Here is a 21,781-nt window from a genome sequence, read left to right as displayed (position 1 = left end):
TATTGAACTTTTGCCTGACTGTAAATTACCTAAAGGTAAAATCTATGCGATGGGGCCGGCTGAGAAAGTTGAACTGCGGAACTTTATTGATAAAAACTTAGCCCGAGGTTTCATTCGCCCGGCTTCCTCCCCTTTCGCCGCGCCTGTACTTTTCCGAAAGAAGAAAGACGGGGGGCTTAGATTGTGCACTGATTATAGGGGTCTGAACGCTGTTTCTTTGTCCAATGCCTACCCCCTCCCGCTAATCAAGGACTTGGTAGCTGAGGCCACCAAGGGCAAAATCTTCTCGAAACTTGACCTCCGAGATGCATATTTCCGTGTGCGCATTCGGGAGGGGGATGAAAGTAAGACTGCATTTAATACCCCTTTGGGGCAGTTTGAGTACCTCGTTATGCCCTTCGGGCTTCAAGGGGCTCCGGGGGTCTTCATGAACCTAATCAATGAGGTCCTACATGAGTTCTTGTTCAAAGGAGTGGTCCTTTACCTTGATGACGTGTTGCTGTACTCTCAGGACCTCCCGTCGCATATTAAATTGGTGCGCCAGGTCCTTAAGCGACTTTATGAACACCACCTGTTTGCAAAGCTGTCAAAATGTGAATTCCACAAGACATGCATTGACTTTTTGGGTTATCGCATCTCTGGGGGGAAGGTGGAAATGGACCCTGCTAAAATACAGGCTGTACTTGACTGGGAACCCCCCAGGACCCGCAAACAATTGCAAATGTTCCTCGGATTCGCCAATTTTTATAGAAATTTCATCCAGAATTTCGCTCAAATTGCCCTTCCTCTGACTGATTTGCTAAAGACCAAGGGGAAGGGGTTTGATGCTACGAAACCAGGCGCCCCGCTTAAATGGTCCCCTGCTTGCGCAGAGGCTTTTGAGAAACTTAAACTGATGTTCACATCTGAGCCAGTGCTAGCGCGCCCTGATGAAACTAAAAAATTCATTGTCCAAACTGATGCCTCGGATGTGGCAATGGGGGCCGCTATTTTGCAAGAAGGGGAAGATGGTCGTTTACACCCCCTCGCATTTGTGTCTAAAAAGTTTTCTGACGCTGAACGAAACTGGGGGATTTGGGAGAAGGAGGCGTCGGCTATCCGGCTGGCTCTCTCCACTTGGAGGCAGTGGTTGGAGGGGGCGCAACTGCCATTTGAAGTCTGGACTGACCATAAAAATCTGGAAATGCTGAAATCCCCCCGTTCTCTCAACGCTAAACAACTTCGTTGGGCGGACTTCTTTGCTAAGTTTCGATTCACTCTTCGTCATTTCCCTGGGACGGCTAATTCCCTGGCTGACGCGCTCTCACGCCTCCCACAACATGACAGTCAGCGTGAAATCATCATGGACTCTGTTTTTTCCCCCTCCCACCTGGGGGGGGCTGTGGTCACCCGTGCGCAAGCGCGCTCGATTCCGCGCTCTGATGAAACTTCGCCTTCCCTTTTCCCTGTGGGGGGGGGGCCTGGGTCCAGAAATATGTTTCTGCTTTTACTACTGAAGATGATGCCTCCCTGCGAGCGTTGCCGGACTGTGTCCGTAGCCCAGAAGGTCTGATTTATTCTGGGGACAAACTGTATGTGCCTATTTCAATGAGGAGGGAAGTGATGGATTCTGCTCATGGTTCCAGACTGGCAGGACATTGGAGTTTTGTTAAATCACTGCAACTCATCCGCAGACAGTTTTGGTGGCCACACATGCGCAAAGACCTATTGACTTTTGTTCGATCCTGTCAGACCTGTGCCTTAACTAAACCCAGGGGGGGCAAGCCTCCCGGTCTTCTGCAACCACTCCCTACTCCATCGAGGCCTTGGGAAGTGGTGTCCATGGACTTTATTACTGACCTCCCTGCGAGCAAAGGGAACACTGTTATTTGGGTGGTTGTTGATTTGTTTTCTAAGCAAGCTCATTTTGTGCCTTTTCCTTCCTTGCCTACAGCTCAGAGGTTGGCGAAATCGTTTATGTCTCACGTGGTGAAAATTCATCAATTACCTGCTAAATTAATTTCTGACAGGGGGACCCAATTTGTTTCTAAGTTTTGGAGGGAACTTCTTTCCATTTTAGGGGTGGAACAAGGGCTCAGCAGCGCGTATCATCCTGAGACTGACGGACAAACAGAACGAGTTAATCAGACCCTGGAGCAATATCTTCGTTGTTTTACTAATTATCAACAAAATGATTGGTGTGAATTGTTGCCTCTTGCTGAATATTGTTATAACAATACTGTCCATAGCTCCACGGGCATGTCTCCTTATAAAGCTGTTTCTGGTTACGACAGCCCCCCCCTCCCTTTCCTGGAGGGGATGGGCCAACGTCCTGTGGGGGATGCTGATACATGGTGTACTTCCTTGCAAAATTCATGGCCTCTGCTATGCCAAACACTTGACGCAGCCAAGGCTGCTTACAAGACCCAGGCAGACAAGGGTAGGGTGGTGGGGTTTGATCTGAAACCTGGGGATCTTGTGTATGTCTCGACCAAGAACATTAAGATGCTGCGACCTAGCAGGAAATTGGGGTGGAAGTTCATTGGTCCATTCAAAGTGCGTAAAGTCATAAATAATGTGGCGGTTGATGTTGTTTTGCCTAAGAATTTACGTGCTCTGCATTCTGTTTTTCACATGAGCCTGTTGAAGAAGGATCCTGGCCCGTCTCCCTGGAGACCAGCAGTTACTCCTCCTCCACCTGTCATTTTGGAAGGGGATGAACATTTTGAGATCGCTGATATCCTTGATTGTAAATTGAAACGTGGTAAACTCTGGTACCTTATCGAATGGGTTGATTTCGGTCCCCAGCACCGCGAATGGGTGGAAGAAGGGGATATTCGGGCCCCTTACCTGATCCGTAGTTTCCACAAGAGGTTCCCGGACAAACCGGGAGGTCTCCCGCCCAGCCCGGGAGATCTCCCGCCCGACCCGGGAGGTGTGTTTTAAGTGTATTTTAAGGGGGGCAGTATGTCAGCAAGCTGCCATTCTGTTTTCTGTGACCTCTGTGTACATATCCTTACCCTGTTGCACCCGGCTTGTTTCTACTATCCTGCTTCTGTGCTGGAATGCCTAAGATAACTACTGGTGGATGTGTGTGGGAGAAGATGCTGTAATGCTTGCCTATTGCTATCTCATGAGAACTGCACCTGTGTTTTGTCTGATGTTCTGCCTGGTTCCCATGGACTGGGCGCGCAACCGTTTCATTAGCCCGCCAGCGGGAATATTATTCATTGGATATGTATCTGTTTGAATTTCCTTTATTATGCTCGCCCTAACTGTGTATCCCCAGTTCTAACAAAGAACGTGTTTGAGTGTGTCTTCAACGCTTTGAAATAAATTTTGCTTTTCTTGAAAACGTGGATTTATTCTCGATGCTTGGGGATCCAACAGCTACTGGCATTAACGTTGTGAGCGAGCAGTTTGGCTATTACATAAATTAGTTTGCTCTGGAGCCACCCTTCCTGAGCTAAGACAAAAATCTATGAGCTGGAGGCTAAAAGACTGTGAGCTAGCTCACATTAACTCAGCTTAGAGGGAACACTGCTCTTCATATGTAACTTTTTGAAGTGTGTGTATCTAAAACCCTTTTCACACAACAATTCTGCATATGCGCAAAGTATGGGAGGGAACAGAAATGTGCCCCCCGGCACTGGCCCTTGACTTTGATGCACTCATTGAGTTCCATGCATTCCTTGCCCGTGTGTGTGTGTGTGTGTGTGTGTGTGTGCAAGAACAAGTCCATTCCCAACTCCCCTTCAGAATGTTGTATGTACATGATATTGAGGCTTAAGTGTACTTCTAAAAATATCTGTGAATGCCATATAATCCTGTTGGTAAATGTATGCCATGTAAATGTTTTTAATCAGACTGACTACATCACCTTATCCCAATGTATGGCAGAATGGCCAAAAATGAAGTTTGTATATAGGCTTATTGTGAAGTGTCATATACTGAGGTCAGAAAAGCCACAATTCACCCTGCTGCGAACAATTTTGGACATAGTACACATGAGCAATACAATGAACTTTGGACTGCGGTCAGAACATCTGCTTTAGTCTTTTGAAGTTGTACAAACTGAATAGAGTATCTGGATTTTTTCCCCAGTTTAATTCAGTGACCTTGTAAATATTTATTAATAAACTGTGGGGTCTGTTTAGATAGAAGTCTAACCATTGTTGTGGAGATGCTGTCAATAAGCCACGCCTGGGCCAGTACAGATTTATTGCTACCTGGCCCATCAACTACGGCTCAGTAAATGACTATAAGAAGGACTAGCATACTCAGTGAACCCCCAGCTTCTCTCATTCATGGTTTTACAGGCTAATTTTTGAGGACCTTTAAGTCTGTTTAAACTAGGTTTGTCATCGGTCAAATGTAATATTGAGGCAAGGTGCAAATGGTTAAATGGGGGGAATGACTAGTAGGGATGCTCGAAACCTGCTGGTTTGGCTCATGTCCTGTTCACCAGTTGTGAACAGGGACCTGATTTTTTAGCAATCAGTTTGACTGGTCAATCTGCTCATTGGTATTAGACAGGTTGCTTCCAGTGTTCCCTCTAAGCTGAGTTACTGTGAGCTAGCTCAGTTTTTTAGACTCTGGCTCACACATTTTTGTCTTAGCTCAGGAAGGATGGCTCCAGAGCAAACTAGTTTATGCAGTAGCCAAATCGTTCACTCACAACTTTAATGCCAGTAGCGCACAAAGTAGAATTTTTGCTCACAAGACTCCACAGCTTAGAGGGAGCATTAGTTGCAGCCACTGTATTCCTTCCTAAGCATATAGCACAATTGTCTTTTTGTGCCCACCTACCTGTTCTCACAGCCAGAATACCTGCCAAACAGAGTCTTCTGATCTCTAACTTTGCTGTGTTTCATCCTTTGTCTAGACCAAGTCTTAGTATAAGGCAGCTTGATGTATTCATTTGGGTGTTCACAGAGAGGGTGCCAGACTAGCTTTCCCTTGCAGATAGTTGTTTTGGTCTTCAGTGCTGAACAACTTCTCTACACGGCTTTTATACTTCACTATTGTGAATGTTCTTAAATTGTGGAAGGGCTGTGTTCCTTTTTGGAAGTGTTACATTCCAGTTTTCACAATTATGTCAATTCACACATAATGCAAACCTATGGTTCAATTCTAACCGCAGTTGATCGATCATCTGACCTCACACCGATAGGGATAGCATGAACTGGCTTTAGTTCATGATGAATTTTGGGTGGTTCATGGGTTGCAAACTGAAGTTCATGGCAGGTCAACTGGCACAAACTTCCCACGAACTTTCAAGCTGTTTGTGGCAGTTCATGGCAGTTTGTGAGCAGATACATTTCCAGACAAACTGTCTCCACTCAATCAAAATGTTTACCAAACTGCAAAGCAAGAGGTTCCCGAAGCAACAGGTTTCATGTGCATTTGGTGTATGTAGCTTGCATTTTTGAACCTATGCCTGACATTTCCCCCAAATGCATTTTCCTGGGGGCATTTTTTTGGGGGGGGAATTGGACTCCCTAATCCCAATCTGTAGTGTGGAGTAGTAATGTGGAGTAGTAATGTGTAGTAGTAGTGTGTAGTAATGTGGAGGTCATGTAGAGGAGCATCAGGGGGCGGTCCCCTGTGAATTTGATGTCTCTAACTTTCACAGGGTCCATTCTACACACTCCTGAACCTCCCAAACCTGCACCTGACATTTCTCCACAAAGCACTTTCCTGGGGGCACCTTCTTTGGGGGATCATAACTTGGACCCCCATAAATCCAATCCTCACCAAACTTGGAGGGCAGGTAGAGGAGAGTCAGCTGGAGATCCCCTGTAGGTTTGGTGTCTCTACCACATCACAAACTTCACTAACTGAACCAGTTCATTTGGCCCCTAAATGTTTGTGACAGTTCGTGGTTTGCGAACTGGACGTGCCTCGAACCACAAACCAAACTGAACTGCATTTTCCTGGTTCATGCCCATCCCTACACACCAACTATAGACAGTTAGGGTACCTAAGACCAGGATAGGAGGCCAGAATGTGAAGCTGGTTTATTAAGCACAGTTAGTTTTCACTATGGTTTTGTGTTGTTGGATAAAGTGCCTTCTGGATATGGAGTAATGTTCCTCCCAGTTTGAGCTCTGCAGATTTGAAAGAGAAACTATTGAACGTGCAGTATCAGTAGTATTCGACAACCCATAGAATCTGTTTAATGTATAATGCAAATAATGATAATTGTTTCATAAATGTATGCCCTAGCTCTCAAATATTCTGGTCTGGTAGTCTAGATCAAATCTTTGAAATCACAAGTTACAGGTTGCCAGTGAATCCTGAGCTAATAGTATTAAGCTGTTTCGGAGATGGAATGATGAGAAGGGACCTGGAAATGATGATAAGCTAATGGTAGAAAAAAATCTGCATTGCTGCCAACTGGAAGAATTAAAATTAGAATGAAAGTTCTCCAGCAAGGACAGAGTGAATTCATAAAATGTCAAAATTGTGTGAACTGGTTAAATCGACCTACTATGTGTAAACTCAGAGTACATTACATATTGGGATACATTTTCTGAATTTTGGGTGATATCTTTGATGTACTGGAAGATGGCAGTTGTCTATATGCTTTCTTTCATATAGTATTATGATCCCATAAATTTGAAATTAAGTTGCAGCTAACATTAATAGCTGCGGTGGCTCAAGTGGTTAAGACGCTGAACTGCAGGCTGTGGAAGGTCAGTAGTTCAGCAGTTCGAGACCCGGGTGCCGCATGATGGAGTAAGCTCCCATCTCTAGTTCTAGCTCCTGCCAGCCTAGCAGTTCGAAAGCAAGAAATTGCAAGTAGATAAATAGGTACCGCTTCGGTGGGAAGGTAACAGCGTTCCGTGCGCCTTGGTGTTTAGTCATGCCGGCCACATGACCACGGAAACGTCTTCGGACAGCGCTGGCTCTCTTCGGCTTTGAAACGGAGATGAGCACCGCAACCCTAGAGTCGGACTCGACTGGCTTTCGAGCAAGGGAACCTTTACCTTTACCTTTTAATGTTAATAGTCACTATTGTTTTATCAATAAATTATATATAAAAATCAGTCTTCGTCTCAGATTTGGACTGGTTAGCCTCAGCAGCCTTCTCCTTCTGACAGTCATTTACATTTGCCTTCCAATTCATCATTAGACAGTGCCTTCCAATTCATCATTGGACAGTGCCCAGTCACCACTGTCTTTGTCCAAATCTGTGCAGAGCCAGTAGGTACTCTGTCTGTACTTCTGCAATTTTTTCTTGCTGTTTACATATTTTCTTCAGTTCTTTGTGCTGGCTTGCTGTTTTCCAATCAATTCTTGCTCCAGTATCTAAAACAACTTCTCAGGTGTTTTCTCAGTCCCATTGTCCCACAAGTTTGTAATATGACCACTTTCTCCTTCTTCTACTGTAGGAAGGACTGCTTTTTCTTATATGGCTGCGGTTTAAACTTCAGGGACTCTAGCTGATACCTTGGCTTCATGATGAGGTTGCTCATGATGGTGCAGTCTCTTGTCTTTACCTTTGGTAAAGCTTCTTGGCTCTCTGGTCCTGTAAACACAGGACTGGCAGTTGCAGTTAAACATGGAAACAAGTTCTAATCCCAGATGTAGAAATATGACCCAAATGAAGTTAGAGAAGTTGCTACCAGTCGCAATGTAGTCACATAGAAATTGGCTTCAGCAAGTCCTGATTAAATGCATATCCAGTGAAACCCTGTCCCCAAATGTTACAATATCAATTAAACATTGCTGGAACTTCTGAATATGTCTTTCAAACACACCAAAGGGGAGTGGGGGATGATGGCCCTTCTCCACTTTTTGGTCACAAAAGAGTGATCCCAACTGTGAGTTTCAAATCAACACAGCTGTCCTACTTTCTAAAATAAATAAAGATTAGAGGAAATCTCAGAAAGGAAATCAAAATTGAATGAGGATCAACTTCTAACTTGCTCGAGGCAATGCTATTAATAGATTTGTTTGTAGATTTGCAAGAGTGAGGCTCTTCTTCGTGTTGGATCTATGGATATAAAAGCTGGCTACGGAGCCTAGCATACATGTTCTCTTTGGGTAATGCTGTGAGTTAACCAAGATCTCAGCAATCAAGATATTGTAATAATTGATTCTTACATTTGCTACAGACTGACTAGCGCTATCACAGTAGGATGGAAGGAGAGACATACCTTTTTCCCCCCTTAGAAATCTCAATTGATTAAAAATGTGGACTATTGAACAATCTGTTTTTAAATAGTTCACCAAGACTAATGGAACTGAAACCTTGTAAACTGGGTATAATAACTTTATGGGAAACTGATATATAGGTTTTCTGGGAACTAAAGAGGCCCATGAGTAGAGAAATGTCTTGGAACTCATTGTCTTTGAAGCTCATATAGAGATGGGGAAGGAGATATGAGCATTAGATGGTTTCTGGATCAGCTATCAGGATGCGTGCATTTGCCAGTTAGGGTCTTCCTACCTCTAGTTGTTTAGATCAGGAACTATTCACCTAGCTACCACCAGCCTCTGACTTACTCCGCATTAGCATTTTGTCAGTACTGAATTTCAAAATGTAACCATGTTATATATTGCTAGTCCACAGTGGCTATGAACTGTATAATATGTCAGCCTTTTTATTAAATCTGTTTAAAGGTTTTTATAACCTATCTTTCTTTTGATGAAACCAAGGTAAACAAAACAATGTAATTAAAAAAATAACAAGTTCTCAATGAGTAAAACTAAATATACACTTAGGGAAGGAGTCTAGCTTGCACTGGAAATATGTGACTGCCCTGTGCTATCCTCCTCCCTACCCCAAATTATATAGATTGACCTCTGCCATGCCCTTCTCCTAGTTCATGAACTGGAAGGTTATCTTGAGGTCACATCATCCATGGATGGAGAATGGAATTAAGATTAATTTGGTGAGCCGTGCAATTCGCCCAGCCTCCCCCACTTTGGCCCCCCATTTTGTATCCTTTGGGAGGATGATCCTTTTAAGATGAGCAACAAAACAGAGCAGGCTAAATCTTGACAGGTTTGACGTCTGTTCAAAAATAAACAGGTGGGTCGTCCCCTTGGTCTGAAGCAACAAAACAAAGTTTGGTCTTAAAGGTGCCACTGGACTAAAAAATAAACAGTTAGCTGGTGAAGTGTTTTGATACACCCCTAAAGCTTGCTTGAAAGCAGTGGGAGAAGTATGTGACACAAGATTAGCTAATCAGATCTTGGTTAACATGCTCTTTGGGATAATGAGGGTTGACATTATTTGTTTCAATAGAATAAAATCTGTCTGCAAGTGATTATAAACCTGGAAGGTGAGAAAAGATGTGTTACTTTTGATTGCTATGAATAATAATCCAAATTGCGGTAATCTGAAGTTCAGTAAAACAGAAGACTTTATTAAATTGTCGTGCAGCTGCTTTATATTGTGCATTTGGCCAAGTTTCATAATGGCCCCTCTTCACTTTATAATCAGTTTTCCTGTTTGTGTGAGCCACACTGTCACGAGAAGGTAAGAGCTCTTTTTAAATCCTGCATTAATACAATCTGCAGAAACTTGGAAGGGGATATAAGAACGGGTTTGCTACTTGCCATTGTTCTCTCCCCCGTACAAAAATGTTATTTCATACTCGTATTGCCTTTGGTTCACTGTCTTAAAGGGGCAGCTAAATAAACAAGAACATTAGTTGTTCCCAATTAGTTTGTTTCTTTCAGTCTCTGCCTCAATTTCTGGTTTTCCCTCTGTGTGTGACCCACACAGAATCCCAAAAGGCAGAATCCCAAATCTGAGAGAGTGGTGTTTTAACTGGATTTGAGGGCAGATTGAGAGGAACACAGCTGCCATGAAGAGTGTTTAGCTCTTCATCACACCTTGGGTATGTATCTTGGGTGTGGCCAGGAGGCACAAGGCCTTGGGTGCAAACCAAAGGGCAACAGCCAAAGGACTGCTGATCCTTGGCTCTTGCGCTGTGGCTAGGGTTGCCAAGTGTAAATTCCTCCGGAGCGGGGGACTCCCGTCCAGCGTCTGGAGCACGCGCCACACGCACATCACCTGAAAGTGACGTGGTGACGCCGGGCACGCTGGGGGCGGGGCCACAACCATCCGAGGGAAAACCATAGAGTTTTCCCTTGGATGACCGTGGCCCCGCCCCGAGCGTGCCCGGCGTCACCACGTCACTTCCGGGTGACGCACACGTCGGGGTGGGGTTCCCCCCAGGGCCCGATCCGCCAGCGGTGGGGAACGGGCCTCTGGGGCGGGGGTTTCCTTGCCCCCCGGGGGGACTTGGCAAGCCTAGCTGTGGCTTATACTCTAGGACAACTGGTCCACTTGATCCCAGACCTGAGTCCAATCTCAAGATTCTTCTTGTCATTTTTGTATATTTAAAATGTATTTCTTTCATTGCACTTACTTTACTTTTGTTGAAAGCTGCTTGTTGAAAGGGAGCGAAGTGGCCAAATCATATACTAGGGCTGCCGATCACACGTGCCTTTAGATCCAACATAGGTGCGAATGCCTGATGGATCTAAAGGGCACCCTCAGACCGCAACATCTGCTAATTCTGAAGAAGACAGAGTCAGGATTCAAAATGATCTAGATAGGCTGGAACGGTGGGCTGAGACAAATAAAATGAATTTCAATAGAGATAAGTGCAAAGTCCTACACTTAGGTACAAAAAAATCAAAGGCACAGATATAGAATGGGAGGGACTTGGCTTGACAGCTGCCCATGTGAAAGGGATCTAGGTGTTCTGGTTGATCACAAGCTAAACATGAGCATGCAGTGTGATGTGACTGCAAAGAAAGCTAATGCAATCTTAGGATGCACTAACAGAAGCATTGTGTCCAGATCATGGGAGGTGGTAGTTCTGCTATAATCTGCTATGGTCAGACCTCACCTGGAGTACTGTGTCCAGTTTTAGGCATAGGGTTGCCAAATCGGTTCGACTCACCGGCGGGGGAGGCTCCTTCCCGTCCGGGAGTCGTTGCAGAGCGTGTGCGCGCCGCCGGGACGTCACCGGAAGTGACGTCACACGCTGGGCGGGGCCACACCATTTGAGGGGAAAACAAAGAGTTTTCCCCTCAAATGGCGTGGCCCCGCCCCCAGCGTGCGACGTCACTTCCGGTGATGCGCACGCGGGGGTGGGGTTTCCCCCGGGCCCCGATTCCGGCGCGCCGGGAATCGGGGCGCCGAAGCGGGGGAATCCCCGCCCCCCGGCTGCATTTGGCAGCCCTATTTAGGCACCACATTTTAGGAAGGATGTTGACAAGCTCAAGCGTGTCCAAAAGAGGGCAACCAGGATGGTGAGAGTCTTATGGGAAAAGGCTGAAAGAGTTGGGTATGTTTAGCCTGGGAAAGAGAAGGCTTAGAGGGGACATGATTGTAGTCTTCAAGTATTTGAAGGGCTGTCATGTAGAAGATGGAGTGGATCTATTCTCTCTTGCTCCGGATTGCAAGACTAGATCTAATGGGTGGAAATTACAAGGGAGTCGTTACCGGCTAAATATCAGGAGAAACTTCCTAACTGTAAGAGTGGTTGAGCAGTGGAGGTGGTGGATGCTCCTTCGCTGGACATTTTCAAGTGGGGGCTGGACAACCATCTTTCAGGTATGTTGTAGGGCTATCTTTCAGCTATGCTCCTGCAGAGTGCAGGGGGCTGAACTAGATGACCTGCAAGGTACCTTCCAACTCTAACATTCTATGATTATATTATCTGGGAAATGCCCTGCAGTCATAGGCAATCCGTGCTGCTCCGCTATGGAAGCGGAGTTAAAAGACACCAGGGAAAGTCCAGTAGTAAATGGGTTCCGACAGGCCATGGATGGACTTCCCCCCGTCCGATCGCGCAAGCACACTCTCATGCCATCGGAACAGTCTGATCAGGCCATCCCGGCTTGGTGCCTCCCCCCCCCCTTGCAGTATGCGCATCATTGCATACTCCATAGGGTGCCCTCAGTGCGGAAGTGCGATTCCTCATTTATGTGCATGGGAAACAAACGGCCAAAAAAACCTGACTCACCCTCCATTGTGTCTGACCACGCACTGACGGACTGTGCCCACAGCTACAAAGGGATGTGTGATCTCGCAACTGCATGTCAAATTCCTCTGGAGGAGACAGCCTCGCTTGCCCTCCACTCAAACTGGCATGTTTGACCATAGCCTAGCTAAAGTAAATAGCCGTTGCAGAAAGAACCAGTGGGGGAAAGTATTTCATCCTTCAGCTGATGTTCCTGGGAGTGTAGCCAGGGCCAGCTCGAGGTGTTTCTGCGCCCTAGGCGAGGCGCAGATGCCAACCTCCCGGTGGGGCCTGGAGACCCTTTTGCTGCCGCCGCCTCCTCCCCCCCAGGGGGGAGGGGGAGGGCGGGTGACCTGCGGCGGCGCCTCCTGCACCCCGGCCGGGCGTCCTCCTGCTTCTCCTGCTGGCGGCGTCCCTCCCTCCTTCCTTCCTCCCTCCCCTGCTTCCCTCCCTGCCTCGCCAGTGCAGAGGGGCGGGCGGGCAGAGACCAGGGCCTCGATCCCCACTGCCTTTCTTTTCTCTCTTGCCGGGAGGGGGGGCTCAGGTGCCACAGGGCCGGAGGGCGCAACCCCCCAGGGCTTCCCACCTCTGCTTGCTCATCAGCCGCCACCTCCTCCTCCTCCTGCGGCAGGGCCCAGCAGGGAAGCCATCATTCAGGGCTTTTGGCAGCAGCCCGGCCTTGCTCCCCTCCCCGGGCCCTTCCCATTGCGGTGGCAATCACCCAGTTAGGGTGGCCGGGGGGGCTTTTGGCGGGGGGCGGGGCGCAGTTTGGCACCCCTGAGGGCCAGCTCACCCTAGGCGATGACCTAGTTCGCCTAGCGGGTGAGCCGGCCCTGAGTGTAGCTTATACACTGTACCAAATTGGCACCTCTAGATTTCTTCTGTGGGGAAAATTGTGGTTCTGGGGAGGTGGGGAAGTTTGGGAAAACATTAGCCCTGACTCCCAATCCCTCTATAACAAGAATAAATTCCTCTGGACACAAAAGCAGACGTTACTATTCTTTAATTTTTTGAGTGTGTGTGAAGAACAATTTATTGCATGTGCTTTGAGAGCAGCATTAGTAAAAAAGCATAGCATGAATGAATGTGACAAAAGGCTATAATAAAAGGAGCAGCGGCAGCAGAGGCTAAAGCTGGTCGGTTCGACAGACCTTCTATGGGGATGAATTAGTTAATGCTTCTAAAGAGATTTAAAGCACGATACAAATGCTACACATTAATATTAGTATTCTTAGAAGCATCTAGAAAGGGTGGCGGTGGGGAACCCTGAAAGGCTGATCTTAAGTAGAGACACATCCTACAAAGATATTTATGCAACTTGTACTTCTTCCAACAATAAAGTAACCTGGGACGGGCTCTGTCTAGCCATGGCATTAACCAAGCTGAAATATGACAGTTTTATTTTAACATATTAAAATTACAGTTACATATTTTAACCAATAGAAAAGAGCAAGAGTCCAGTAGCACCTTAAAGACTAACAAAATATGTGGCAGGCTAGGAGCAATGACTAACAAAAGCTCATACCCTGTGACATATTTTGTTACTTTGGTGTAGTGGTTAAGTGCGCGGACTCTAATCTGGGACAACCGGGTCTGATTCCCCACTCCTCCACTTGCACCTGGCTGGATGACCGTGGGCAAGCCATAGTTCTGTCAGAGCTGTTCTTGAAAAAGAGCAGTGTCTGTCAGAGCTCTCTCAGCCCCACCTACCTCACAGGGTGTCTGTTGTGGGGAGGGGAAGGGAAAGGAGGTTGTAAGCCGCTCTGAGACTCCTTTGGGTAGTGAAGCCATTAAGGCGCTACTGGACTCTTGTTTTTTTCTACTGCTACCAACAGACTAACAAGGCTACCCATCTTGATCTTTATTTTAACCATTTATTACACTTAGCAAAACCCAAGACATACACTGGGGAAGATAGGCCCTCATCATTGTGAATGATGCTATACTGTCATGTTCTGAACGACCTTTAAGATTAAGAAGCTGAAAATGAAACAGGGATGGTCAAATGCCCTTAGATCCATGGGATATCCTTGTAGAAAAGAGAAGGAAGCAATACAGTGGTCCTAAGAACACTTTCCTCAGAGTGAAAGACCAAACAACTTGCGTTTTAAGAATTCACACGTTCTTTCTTTCTTTTGTTTGTTTTACATTAAAAAATTGTATTTTAAGTATCTTGAGCAATCCATATCATATTATATAACATCTGTATTTCTTGTATACAGTTAGTATGGTCCACATGTCAAGGAACCCTTCTCATCAGCAGTTTCCCCAGCAATTTATAGCTAAAGTTTGACTGCAGCCACAACTGAGAGAAAATTAGGTTTTCCATCTTGTAAAATAGAGGCAAATTAAACTTCCATATTCATCTTGATGAATTCCACAAGCAACTCCAGTTATTCAGTTCTGAAGAAGTGAGCAGTAACTCACGCGAGCTCCTACCCTGCTACAAATTTTGTTCATCCTTAAGGTGCTATTGGACTCTTACTCTTTTCTACAACTTCAGTTATGATTCTTCTAAATCATACAGTAGATGCTAGAAGGGCTGTTGTGAGCTCTTTGGCATTCAGCATGCAGGAATATAACTGTGCGGTGTCTTGTTCCATCAGAGTATGCTGGGTGGGAATTGTGCTGTCCTTAGGCCTTGAAGAACTAGGCAAAGGCAGACAAGCTTCCCACAAGAGGGGAACAAGTCTAATCAAGATGCAGTGAGTTTGTTGAGGAGCGGTTTGTTGGGGTTGATACTCCGCCATGTGAAAGTGCTTTGCCTTTTAATACACACAGAGTGACTGTTTATTCTGCCCCCCAGCAGTCATTCAACAATTTTCCACAGTGAATGCCAAGTCTTGATTTAGCAAATTATTCATATTAATGAGGGGGAAACTACGGTGGCCCGATCTGGAAACTTTGTATTGTATAAAAGAGACTATATCTTTGAGAAACGGAGGGGCTGGACTGAGAGGACAGAATCTGAGAAAGGTCTGGTGGGGAGACCTCCTGCCAGGTTCTCATATGTTGCAAACTGATATATATTCATTGACTTCAGTGGGGTTTTGCTAATTAATACCAGTCACTGTGACTCTGTGAGTTGTCATTTTTGTTCTTTCTCATACCATTCAATAGCTCATGTGACTTTTTTTTTTTTGCTAAGCATTCTTAATCATCATCATCATTGTATGGCATTGTGTGTAGTATAGCCAGGAGATCCTAAGATTGTCTGGCAGCCGGAAGTTCTAGCTCTTTAGTGTTATGCTCCACTAGGTTAGGCTTTCTTAAGGCAAGAGATGATATAGAGGTGGTTTGCCATTGCCTGCTACTGCGTCACGGCCCTGGTATCCCTTCGAGGGCGCCCTTCCAATTCCTAGCCACAGCCAACCCTGCTTAGCTTCTGAGATTCTGCAGATAGACTTGCTTGCACCTGCCTCAACTTACACTTCACCAATTTGACAATACTGTCTTAGAGTTATATCAAAGCTCTGTCTAACCAAAAGTGCTTGGATGGATTTCAGTTATTGTGGCCAAAGGATGTGAGCAAGTTGCTTGGAAAAGTCTGGCCTACCCCAGTAATGCTCTAACCTTGCCTTTCACGGCTTACTACATAAAGGTAACTATAAATAACATTTTCCCTGAGGGCCTGGAGTACTGAAATTACAATCACTGTATCCTATGCTCTGGCCTTGAATTTAAAAAAAAAAAAGACAGAGCATAAAAAGATGGTGGAAATATTAAAATATACAGAAATACTGGTAGTTTTGCTAAAATTTAATTAAATTGTGCTATATTAAGTGCAAGTGAGAATGTTCCTTTCCTGCTTCTCCAAGCTGTCAGGTCTACATATGCAACTAGGGTTGCCAGACCCCCGGTTGGTGCAGGGGGTCCCCTGATTTTGGGGGCTCCAATCCACCGCCGGCCAGCTGATTGGTGGGGGAAGCCCCACCCTAAAACAGCCCCCTCCCATGGTATCAGTGTGATGACATCACCCAGAAGTGACATCATCACTCTGGGCATGTCACGCTGTGACACTCTAGCATTTTGACCAAAACTCTATGGTAACCATAGAGTTTTGATCAAAATGCTAGAGCCGCCCTGAGCCTTTGGGGAGGGTGGGATATAAATCCAAAAATAAATCAATAAATAAAAATAAATCGCTGTGCAATGTGCCCAGCATGATGATGTCACTGCTAGGTGATGTCACAAGCCCAGTAAGACCTGGATACCCTACTGCCAACACCTTTCCTGGTACCCACCAAATGTCTTCGGAAAGTGAGTGGGACAAAGAGGGGGACTTGCCTGGCAGGTCTTCTGACTGGCCCCTGGAGATCTGATTGGCTGAGCAGATTAAAATAACGTTGCTTCAGCAGCAGCTACCACCAGTGTTTGTTGTATTCTCTCTCACTCCTCTTTCTCAGTGTATTTTTTTAAATTACCCCTCTACTCCCCTGCACTTCGGCTTCCTCTGTGTGTGTGGCTCCGCCTCCCACAGCAGCCATTTTGTGGTTGGTTGCACTTTCCGTGGCAGCCCCTGTAGATTGCGCCCACCCCCCTGTGTCAGAATGACAAAGGTGCCTGCGGGCTCAGAAAGGTTGGGGACCCCTGAATCACAGCATTAAAGTCTACTGTGCCTACAAGGTCTGTTTCAGTTTCTAGTAATGTTTGTGAAAACTGCTGGGCCTGAGACACTGTCAAGTGCAGTTTGTCATTCTGCAAACAGAGTTGTTCAAGAGACCATTTTTATAAAGGCTGTACTGGGTACCCACCCAATGGCAAACCGCTCTCCCTAGCTCACCTGATTGCCAGAGGGATTCGTCACTTTTCTATGCTTTCACCACCTAGAGGGCCAGCACTCCTCCCACTCTGTCTGCATTGCTGTTTACAACCTCCACCTAGTGCCACCCGTCTCCAACTTCTGCTCCGACTAGCCTCCACAGGGGCGACGTGTGGCACTTGTGCACTCCCAAAATCTAGAGATCTACTGACCTACCACCTCCCTCCCCCGGCATCCTTTTAGTAACATGTTTGTGTGGAGCTTACTGTGATGAAAGAGAACAAACTTGCAGCATTCAATCAAAATAATAAGAAATTTACTGAAAAGGAAATGTCCACATACCTATTCTGCACAGCAATGGATCAAGCAGGGTTAAAAAGTAAAGTTGTGTACACACTCTGTGTACACACGGGAGGGTATCCTCTGTCCCTTAGCTAAGCATACCCTGACTCCTGTTATTCTAGGCTAGGCTGTTTACTCTTAAAGTTACAGTTTTCTATTTGTCATCAATTACCTTGAGACTTTGTCCAGGCTGCCTGCCTTTTATTTGCTCCAGTTGGTAATGGCAGCCACCAAGATGCCCAAGTGTGACTGCTTCTCCCTCCATGTTACCATCAGTACACAATTCTTAAAATGGGCCTTGTTCCCATCATGTCTAGGGAATTTATTACCTGTCTCTTCTTACCTCCCCGTGGGTCAGTCCTTCTCTTCCTGACCTTCCCAGGAAGAGGTACCACCTAGCATTTGATATCCCCAAGTCTCTGTCACCTCTTAAGGGACACATTCTTGCCAGGGCATGAGATGACCCTTTGATTGTTCTCTCCTGGCTAAAATCTTTTGCATAACCAAGCCTAAAGTACTTGGTACTTATGAGAGACATTTCTTGCCCTTGTATCAACAGAGAAACTTACTAGAATGAATGTGGGAGTTTTGTGTGTTGGGGAGGTTTAGCCCCCAAACTCTCAATATTGTAATGTAGTCCAAAGTGGAGTGCATTTCTTCACACTCATGGAAAATGTGGGCACAAATCAATTAATGGGACTGAGGAAATACTGACTAGGGACCTCAAAATGTTGGCTATTACTGTAAATGGCGGCTGAACCCTAGTTCAGGAGAAAAACAGAATGCTCCTGTTTCAATCTCAATAACAATCTTGCCAACCGTGAACTGGATGTCTACTTTAATGGGACCTGACTTACACACAACCATACACCTAAGTACCTTGGCATTACCCTGGACAGGACCTTGAGCTATAAGCACCATCTTACCAATGTAGCAGGGAAATATGCATGCAAAACAACATTCTCCAAAAATTATGTGGTACAACTTGGGGTGTGTCTGTTGCAACACTTAGGTGCTCAGCTTTGGGGTTGGTGTATAGTACTCTGGAATATGGTGCTTCAGTGTGGCTCAACAGCCCCATGTCCACAAACTTTATGTTTAACTTAATACAACAATGAGAACCATCAGTGGATATATTAAATCCACTCCGACCTTTTGGCTACTCATATGGTGCCACATTGCTCCCCTGCATCTCCAAAGATAAGGTGCTCTTCTTCGTGAATATAGAAAGATCATTGAAAACAGAGTTGTATGTTTTCTATGTTTTTATGTGGTTTTAATTGTATTGAATTGTATATTGTTGGACTCTATTTATATTGTTGGAACCTGCCCTGAGCCCGTCAAGGGGAGGGCGGGATATAAATCCAAATAAATATAAACAAACATAATATCCACAAAGACATGGCTGATGCAGGCCTATCTAGACTAAGATCTCAACACCCAGCAATAAGATCTGCACAAATCCTGCAATCACAAAATATCAATCTAGAGAATGAATGGTTGCGAACATGGATGCAATCAGTTCCAACTGATATCTATAACCTGATAAAACCTGATAAACACTGACGAGAGTTCTGCAAGATTTGACTGGCTACATAAAGTATGGAAGATGGCTAATAGAATACGAACTGGCTTCGGCAGTTGTGCAGACCTGTTGTTTACATAGAGCAAAATACCAGGAACTGAATGTGATTGTGGTGCAGCCTGCCAAACTATTTTCCATCAATCACAGGCTTATGAGCATTGTGCTTTCAAGGGAGATGTGGCAGAGCTCTTTGAACTGTCCCCAGCTTCAATTGACTGGATTGAAAATTTGTATATCAGTATTTAGGGAGATTGCCCAATCAGTCTGCATACCTATTGTATCAACTTGGTGACATATTTTATATTATTATATGCTTCCTCTTACATACGATAAATAAATAATAGCTTTTCACTCAATCCTCCAGTTTGGTGTAGTGGTTAAGTGTGCGGACTCTAATCTGGGAGAACCGGGTTTGATTCCCCACTCCTCCACTTGCACCTGCTGATGTGACCTTGGGTCAGTCACAAGCTCTGGCACAGCTGTCCTTGAAAAAGAGCAATCTGTGTCAAGAGTTCTCTCAGCCCCACCCATCTCACAGGGTGTCTGTTGTGGGGAGGGGAAGGGAAAGGAGTTTGTAAGCCGCTCTGAGACTCCAAGTGAAGGGCGGGGTATAAATCCAATCTCTTCTTCTCTTCTTCTTCTTCTTCTACTACTACAGCCCCCCATTCCACATGGCTTTGATCCAAGTAGGTCCCATGTTCCCCAGTATAGCCTTTTTAGTTTCCGAAGGGAACCCCTTCCTCCCCTTTTAACCGTTGGAAAAGTTGTTTGGATCCAACCCTTTGAGCAGCTTTGTCAGAAAAGGGAAATAAGGGCTTGCATGAAGCATTTTGTACTCAAATATAGATATCCAAGTAGTAAGCTGTGCCAGATTTCTTCATACCTCTCTCATCCTTTGATAGCGCATGATCAGAAACATCTGTCCTTTCATTCAGAAATAGACATTCCAGCTGGCAAAGGTACAAGGTAGGATAATGAGAGAGAAATTGGTTGGGATTACAGTGCCAAGTGGTGCTGTATGCTTCAGTGTATGGATCAGGAAGATAAATATCTAGGTACTAAAAACACAGGCATGCAATGGAGAAAACTGATTCTGTGTTCTGAGATTCATAGGAAATACATTTATTCAGCTTACTGATACACAGCCTTTTGCTGCATAAAGGCAGGATGAGTGATGAACATGTGAGAGTGGTGGCATTGTCAATTGTCAGTAGGTAGAAAGCCTCAGTTCAGTCCTCTAGAAACCTCTTATTGAAAAGGACAAGTTGTAGAAGGACACAACTGTATGCTTGTTTAACTTCCATTCACCTAATTTCATTGCATTGTCCTCAGACAATCATTTGCGGCAATTAGATCCTCGTAGGCCCCTGCCACACGGCAGGGGAAAAAGCGGCACGATGCGTGGCATTTAAAAGCCGCGCCAACGTTGACACAGCGCGGCGGGATCCCACGGATCCCCCGGGCGCGCCGCCTTTTCTCCCCGGCACGATTAGACGCCGGGGAGAAAACTCAGGTCGGATGCCGAGCCAGCCGAACCGCGCATGTCCGAGCATGCGCAGTTCGGCTCGGAGCCGGGGACGCGCCGGCACATCCTTGCGCCGACGATCATACACCCGGTTTGCGGCGCGGCAGGGAGAAGAACCACCTCGGTAGGTGGTTCCTCCTTGAGCCGCATCATCGAGGGAATGGGCCAGTTCGGGAACGGAAGCACCACGCTTCCCAGATGTTGTGGTGTGATCGCGCTGGTTTGATCCGCCCCCGAACTGTCCCACTACTGGGCCAAATCCCCTCGTGTGAACGGGGCCATAGTAAATGGTTTAGGGGCCTCTTGCTAGAATTTTGAGACTCTTTTGCCATATTTTTAATTAAGGAAGTGATAATAATGATTAATAATGAGAAAGGATGGTGAGAAAGAGACTAGACCATACAGCTCTCCTTTCTAACTGGCATGTCCCTGCTTCTGTGGCTATGGTCACACGAGCAGTTTGCAGCGATATTGTTGCAGTACCTTTGTGGATTTAAAGACCACGATCAGACAACGACATCTGCCTTCCATGCCCTAGTTGTGGCCACCCCATTTCACCCCACTTCAGAAGCAACCAGGCACCAGGGAAAGTCTTTACCGATGCCAGCACTTCCACTCCACTTTTCTGGCTGTCTGAACTCCCCTGTCATGAACTGAAGCCGGATGGGAAGTCTGAACCAGCAGATCCATTTCTACCGAGGGGTGTAGGTTTTTTTTTAGTAGCTGCTGATATACGCAGAAGCACATGAGTGCGTATGTGCATGTGCCCTCTTGTTTTTTAAAGAGACCAACTGGGCAGCACACTCCATGGTTGAGGCGCTGCAGCAATGTGTACACCTCACATTACTCTTATCTAGGAGAACCAGGTTTGATTCCCCACTCCTCCACTTGCACCTAGCTGGATGACCTTGGGCAAGCCGTAGCTCTGATAGGAGCTGTTCTTGAAAAAGAGCAGTTTCTGTCAAGAGCTCTCTCAGCCCCACCTACCTCACAGGGTGTCTGTTGTGGGGAGGGGAAGGGAAAGGAGTTTGTAAGCCGCTCTGAGACACCTTTGGGTAGTGAAGGGTGGGGTATAAATCCAATCTCTTCTTCTTCTTCTTCACCACTGGATGAGCATGCAGGGAAACCGCCACAAGTGTGCTGTCTGGTTGGTCCTTCCCGCAACAATTTGAACCGACGCACTTAGAGACGTGCCCAGACCGCACCTAACCTCCAGTGTGACCACAGCTTGTGCCTCCTTCCTTCCAAGCTGGCTTCTAGCAACCAAACTAAATGTGATGTTGGGAGATCCAGCATTTAAAAAGCAACGGCAGCTATGAAGAGTTTCCTCTGTCAAAACCACTCTTGGGCTACTATTAACCCTGAAAGGGGGGAAAGGCAAGAACTCTCTTAGCTTGTCTTTTTTTTTTTCCTCTGTAAAGATTTATAAAAGTTATCGAGTTAGACAAATTTAGTTATAGAAGCCCCACTGAAGGAAGGGTTACCCCCCTCAGTTCACAGCCCTGATCTAAATCAGCACCCCATTTTTCCTTTAAAATGTTGGAATGATTTATTCACATATCTCCCCAACCTTGTGCTTAGTTCAGCTCCTG

Source organism: Gekko japonicus, unplaced genomic scaffold (assembly GCF_001447785.1).
Source record: "Gekko japonicus isolate JY-2015 unplaced genomic scaffold, Gekko_japonicus_V1.1 scaffold2272, whole genome shotgun sequence".
Classification (NCBI taxonomy): domain Eukaryota; kingdom Metazoa; phylum Chordata; class Lepidosauria; order Squamata; family Gekkonidae; genus Gekko; species Gekko japonicus.
This window is presented reverse-complemented; position numbering follows the sequence as displayed.